General features: G+C 46.4%; 1 pseudogene; it reads left to right on the top strand.

Annotated features, from left to right (window-relative positions):
* The first annotated feature begins 2,595 nt into the window (after positions 1-2,595).
* On the top strand, positions 2,596-3,177 carry LOC119348391 (annotated as a pseudogene).
* The last annotated feature ends 4,095 nt before the right edge of the window (positions 3,178-7,272 follow it).

The following is a 7,272-nucleotide window of genomic DNA, read 5'->3' as shown; positions in this document are numbered from 1 at the left end:
TTCGCCAGGTGTATGGATCACCATCGAAGCCGAGATCATGCAGGTCACACTCCTCCAGAGCACTTCGAAAGCTGTCCATAGCTTGTTGGGGCCGAGCCACCCCCCTTCCTTCTCGCACTGGAGTAGGATCTCATTGAAATCCCCCGCCATCAGCCAAGGTTTATTGTTGTGGTTTTTTAGAGTACGCAGCAGTTTCCAAGTCTTGTGTTTTTCATCCATCTTTGACTCCCCATAGATACCAGTAAATCTCCAGGCAAAACCATCCTCCTCGGTAATCTCAGTGTCAATGTGATACCGAGAACACCATCCACCTTTCACTGTCAAACCATTCCTCCATAACACTGCCAATCCGCCACTTTGTCCCGCACTTTTTTGTACCACCCAGATAGGGAGCCCTAACTTCCACCTAAGCCATTCCAATCCCTTCTCATCGGTCCTCGTCTCGCAAAGAAACATCACATCAGGGTCCTCCTTCTCCCGGATATCCAGGAGCCCTCGAATTGCCGGGCCATTCCCCAACCCCCGACAATTCCACGCCGCGAGCTTCATTGCTGCTCGTAGGGCTGAAACGTCAGCCCCGCTCCTGATTTTTCAGACGTTCTTTCGTCACCCTTTTGCTTCTTTGATGGCTCCCCCTGAGGCCCATCCTCCACCTCCATTGGCACTAAGCCTCTCTTCTCCCCCGCCCTGACTCCCAAAGGTTCTTGCGCTTTGCTACTAGTCCTCGGTGTTCTCTTATATGTGCCACCATGCTTCCCAAGCCCCTTCCCTGCTTTTCCACCCCCGACATTACTCTGTACCACCCTTCTTTCCATGCCGACGAGTTCCTTTTCCACTTCACTTTTCTCCCTACCCAATCCCTCCTTTTCCATTGCTGCTATCTCTTGTTTCATTTCCTATTGGGTTAGTGCCTTTTCTTGTGCTACCTTTTCCTTCACTCTCAAGTCAGCTTCCTCCCGCTCCCTCTCCCGAGCTTCGCTCTCTGCCTTTGCCTTCTCAAATTGCTCCTGCAACCTTTTTTCTTCATCCTCCTTGTCCTCCATGATTTTATCATTAACACCACCATTCTCTGCTCCTGTATCAGCCCCCTTATCCGTAAACATGAGTTGCTTTCTCGAGATTAGCACATCTGAACTTGATGCTGGCAAGTTTTTTAATGGACTGGATACTTCATCCCCCCCTCCTGATTGACCACTAGCATTGCTACCCTTGCCCGTATTGTCTTTCCTCCAAGATCGATCATCACTTCGAGATTTTCCATTCCATCTTCCGTCATAGTAGCCTCGGCCATTGCTTCCGCTGCCCGCACCACTGCTCCGTCTCCCTCTATCGTCTCCTCCCCTCCTAGACTCTATAAAAGCCTTGAGATCCTTTCCAAATTGTGGTTTTTCTCCTCTTTTTTGCTTAATGGAACGGTCCCTAGCATCATGGCCCATGATTCCGCACGCAAAACAAAAGTCAGGAAGGAACTCATACTCAAACCTTGCCCATGTCTTTTCCTCTTTTTATTTTCCTTCTACCTCTTTTGTGACAGTGAGCCAACTTCCTCTCATTAACAGTTCAGCAACAAGCATCTTCACCTTAATTCTCATGAAAATTCCGATGGCCATATCATCTTCCCCCACATCCACTTCCATTGTTTCTCCTATCAGGTTGCCAATCACCTCTCCATTGTCCCTATGCATGTCCCCAAGAGGCAGATTAAACACCTGCACCCACATTTGCACATGCCGAAATTCATAGTCCTCAATCCTTTTTGACGGATCAAACTCTTCTAGTAGCAGCAAATCTTTATCAAACGTCCAGGGGCCCCCTTCCAATGCCTTTCTTTTCTCTGATTCCTGTTTAAAAGTAAACAGGAAGATGTTCCCTCTCAAATCCTTGCAACTTACCCCTCTCATCGGACTCCATGCCTTTCCTAGCGCCTGGGCCAGTGCATCCGCATGTGCCGGCTTCTCAGAGAACAATTTGGCCATGGCTCTTTGTTCCATTCCAATCTTCCCAGATCCCCTCCCACCGATCTTCACTCCTTTCTTCTCTGCCTCCGACAGCTTTAGGCCCTGCAGCAGGTTATTCACCTTCTCCATCTCACACAAGCGAGCACAACGAACTAGTCTCTCGAGATATTAGGCTCCCGTGCCCAAAATCAGATCGTGGGTGGAGGTCGAGAGGTGTTCTGCCTGGAGATCTAGGCTGCACACCCAGTGAGGAAAGCGAGAGGCGCCGAGGGGGGCACCCCGGAGCGCTCCAGAGCACAGAAACCCTAGCGTCGGAGGCGGCGGCGGCGACGGGAGTCGCCCAGAGAAACGCCAGGGACACAAGCCGTCATCCACGGGACGGACCCTCCACTCGCTGCACAAATGTTTTTTCCGCGCGCTCTTTTGCTACTAGTCGTCCCCGCACTGGCAGTGAATTGATAAGCACATCATCTTTGAGGTGCAGGGAAAGAAGACCTCACCTCAGCTCTCAGACCACAGTGGATAAGCTCGCACTCGTGCTGCTTCTGCTCTGCTTTTGTCCTCTCTGTATTGAGCTCACACAAGCAGGGAAGGGAGCTCCATCGATCTGAGAGAGAGCTGCTCTGCCGTTTCGGCCATGGCTGCACGAGCACTGACCGCCGCGGGCCGCCGGGTGGCCGGCCAGAGCCAGACCAGGCAGATTCTTGCCTCCTCCATGTAGGTAACCAGCTTTACCCTGCTCCTTACTCCGTTTTTGCCGCCTAGAAGTAGAACTACCACTCATTCATGGCAGCATCGATGATCCTGTGTGTTTCAGGAGCGGGGCCAGCATGAACCACTCCTCGGCCAGCGCGCGGCGTGAAGAGGAGCGCAGGGACGCCAATGGCCCGGCAGCGGTGATAACGAGGGCGGACGTGGAGGCGGCGCTGAACCGCAAGAACGTCGAGGTGCTCCAGGGCGAGGAGGAGCACGTGGCCACGGCAACGGTGAGACCATCGGCGGCGAGGACCAGGACAGGGGCATCTTCGTCCCTGCCGATGCCGACGCTGACGCCCACGGCGAGGGCGCGCATCCCGCTCCACCGCACCACTTGTACGGAGGCGTGGGCCGGTCGGTGTTGGTGCTGGACCAGGCGGTGTTCGTCCGGGAGGAGGAGATGGAGGACGTGGAGAGGCCCGCCATGGACCTCACCGATGCCAACGGCGGCAACAACAACTAGGTTGTCCAAGTAGTTGTATCGACCAGAGGCCTGTAGTAGTTTCAGCAAGCTACCTAGTGCCACCGCCAGACTCCGTGGTTGAATTAGTAGCTGGAATAAATCCCATATATCCGATGCATTTTTATTAACTTCAAATGTGCTCTAGATAACAGAAACAGAGCATGAGCAACATGTAGCCTCTATGTAACTGAGATGCACACAGCCAAACCCTTGCAAACCGACAACAGATAAAATATCCGACATATCGACAACAGCAGTCATATAGGATTCACATTATGCCTTCAATAGTTATATAGGATTGACATTATACCTACGTGGAAGGAAGTGGTTGACCGATCCGAAGGTTATGTTGCCATACATGGATAACAACTCCTTGGTTGCATATACAATCATTTCTATGTAGCCAAAGCACACATAATAAGGTATATCCTTATTAGCGTTCTTAATCTATTTAAAATACGGTTCAATTAATGACCAAAAATATTAACAACACTTGTGAGGGGATACAAATTGAATCCTATTTGGGTGACAGACCCCGTAGAACATGCAACCTTGCATTGAAAAAGAAGATGTTTTGTCATGAGTAAAAAACTACACATCTTGTTTGCTTGCCTATTGCGACAGGCGAGATTATCTTTAGTTTGCACAACTCCCCTCCAAAGATACCATATGAAGATCTTAACTTTTATCTGAATCTTGGACATTGAAATTTTCTTGTTATTATTCATCGAGACCTCGAAATGCATCAATGCATGATACATAAAGTCCACTGCGAAGGATCTAAATATATTTTTTATGTTGTTAATTTGGAAATATATATATATAGCTTCTACGGATCTGTACAAGAATTTGGAGATCTAGGTAACTAAATCACATACTTAAAAAGTACACAAACTGGACTGAAACAAAACCGTAATGCGCATCTGGTCACATCTGGTCAAACCCAAATTATTCAATATAAAAGTAAGTTGTATTTGCAATGGCTTCATTGTCATGGTTTGCTAGCAGCATTCTGCTCAGGGTTTGTCATATCTAGCTATGCCATGAGTGTTATAAATGTTATTAACTACACCACTCACTGTAGAATTAAACAATCACAACAGTTGGCATGTGATATTTGATGAAGCAATGATGATGTTCTGGCCACACACAATGTTGGTCACTCGGTGACCTCCTATATAAACTAGCTTATTCGCCATGTAGAGGAATCACTTTAATTTGTAGGTGGGCCGGTAGAGGATGGCAAATCGTGGGACAAGATGACCAATAACGAGCAGGCTGAATAGCACCGCCGGTCACATAGAGCGATCTAGCATGGGAATGAGATGTATTAGAAAATCAAGTCAGGGGCACATCTAGAAGCATAGTCCGTAGGTAAGCAGTCAAACTAGCACCCACTGAACAAGGCATGATGCTTATTACTTTCCGAGGAAATACATATGGGCTCTATGTTGCCCGGTATGCATCTACACTACTTATAAAAGATCAAACATAATCTTTTCTAAACGCACCCCGCAAAATATACACGGACTAATTACCATCGTAAGATTAGGCCCATAAACTTGATCTAACGGTTAGTCTTAATCTGATCCATTTTCTGTGTGCAATTAGCAATTTAGGTTGACTGACCATACTCCACCGGTGGAGACAAATATCCCACGTCTCACGTCCGCAACTCCTGCAATCACACATAAGAAAAAAAAACTCATGCAATCACACACGCCATCCAAACTAACATCGGTTAACCTCTCTCCCTTAATTAGCGCCCACCTCAACAAATCCATCCACGTACGAAGCCTCCACATCACAGAAGAGAGAAAATACCCAAAAGCATGAAGGTCGCACGCCACTGCCAGCGAGACGCCGCCGCCGGGACGCACGAGCCGCCGTCGTGTACATGCGAGGGCCGAGGAGGAGCTGTGCCTTCTTCCGGGCACCAACGCATGCGTTGCCCGATGCGCCGCGAGTTTCGGCCACAACGCCTCATCTCGCTACGCCTCACCTCCACCACGCCGAACAACCCAGGTCTCCTCTCGGGGTTCGAGTGATTCCTTAAATTCTTGCGTGTATAATTTCTGGTTTTTCATTATCAACGAAAGAAATCTGCAAATTCTCTTGTTTCCGTCTAGGTGTCTCAAACCCTAACCTCTTGGCATTATCCTATTTGTCATTACAATACGGACAAGAGATTCAAACAATCAGGTTCATGATGCATCTATGGGTGAGTTTTGAATTTTGTTCAATTTGCTCCACAACACGGTGGCTGTGCGTGCTTGCAATGGCACGGTGATAGCAGGGAAGTCTAGTGTCACCTTTCTTTCTAGATTCAGGTGTGCTCACTTCGGTTGTCTGATGTACTATTTTTTCTACATGTTGGCCAATTGTTATCTCTATAGTACTTCATCTTTGTGCGTTTTGGTAGGAATATTTCATGTGTGATTGCTACAAGTTCCACTAAAAATCAAAAGTCTCCAATATTATTGCCACTTTACTGCCAGGGATTTACATTATTTCCCTTGTACATATTTGTGCTACAGATGTTAAAAAATAGTGATATTCATGCTATTTTACAGGACTCCTGGCATTGTGATGCATGAGTGTTGGCAACTATAATTCAGACAATGTTTACTATGAAAGAATGAACTACAAGATTTTTTTTGTAGTTGTAGGACTTGTTTTGTTACAAGAGTAACTAGCAAGTGTTAGTTTTGATTTATGTTGTTATGATATATGAGCCATATGCAAGGGTCTTGAAGTCGACTCTGATATTTTCAGGGTTATAGTGGTAACAAGTGATTTACCACTTTGATGTTAAATAAGTGTATTTCCTCTTGACTGTCATAGTGTCGTGTAAAAAAACATGAGCTGTCGAAATTCATAGTTATAATTACTTCTGATTTGGCTCAACGGTATAAACAAATTAACTTGGTTTACACGATCGTTTTTAAGAGTACAAGCATGTTTTCTACCTTGGGATGAATGTAAAAAATATGTGGTCACCTAATATTAAGAGAAACATAGGCATACATACGAAGTTTCATCGCCATATGGATCTTTTGATCATGGGCGTGTTATTCCAGAGTAAACCATGATGTATCCTTTAGCTTCTTTGCCAAAATATGGTAATGTCTTTTTGGTTTATAGAATTTGGTTGTTTACTGTAAAAAAGTAAATGAGTGCATTGTTGGCTACTATAAATGGTTTATATGTTTATATAATTTAGAGGGGAGTTTGATAGAAGAGTGGTATGGCATTATGATGATCTACTACCTCATATAGCTCGTTGATGTTATAATTGTTTTTCAGAAAAGTCCTAAACTGTGTATACACTTCTGAGTTTGCATCAAAAAACTGATATGCAGACATGTTCCATACTACTACGCTACCTGGTAATCCAAAGTATTTTTTGGTTTCAGCACCAGCGACTTCTTTTGTATAGAAGAACTCACATTAATTCTCTAACACCTGGATATTGAGTACAACTTTTTGATATCTTTTGTTCTCGTTTTCACTCATGTTTGAGCTGGCAAGATCTTTCATTGCATGCTTACACTATTATTGGTTGGAAACGGTTGGCTCATTTAACCAGCTATCATGCACTCATTGTATGTGATTTGAATTTACTGACAGAACAATTCACAGATTTTCTGTCAGGACCCCGACTCGATGTCACATCGATCTAGCTGGTAACACCTCATATCACTTTGCGGCCTCACGCACGGTATCCCCACGGGTGTCGTCTTACCTTTTCCCGGGACCGTTTGCGCCTTTTGGCTCGCGTATATGAAAGTGTCGCTAGCATCCATATGATAAAGAGCCCGGGCTGACATGACTAGTCGTAAACCCAAAGTGGCACAGACCTACAGGGACAGGCATCCATGACCCAGCTTCGAACGTGTCGGTCATCAGCAAGTGGGTCCGGGCTGTAGCGCTGGGCTAGCAGGACTCCGGTAAACCGGGCTGTAGCGGGCTAACAGGACTCCGGTACTCAAAGCGTGACATTTCCCCGAAGGGACAGACACAGGAACGAAGAAGGACACATGCCGGCCAGCCTAAGTGTTCCAGAGCAGTAGCAAGCTACCATGGCTCAGCGGT

This window comes from Triticum dicoccoides, unplaced genomic scaffold (assembly GCF_002162155.2).
Source record: "Triticum dicoccoides isolate Atlit2015 ecotype Zavitan unplaced genomic scaffold, WEW_v2.0 scaffold91404, whole genome shotgun sequence".
Taxonomy (NCBI): domain Eukaryota; kingdom Viridiplantae; phylum Streptophyta; class Magnoliopsida; order Poales; family Poaceae; genus Triticum; species Triticum dicoccoides.
The sequence above is the reverse complement of the archived record's forward strand: the minus strand, read 5'-3'. Positions and strand labels throughout refer to the sequence as shown.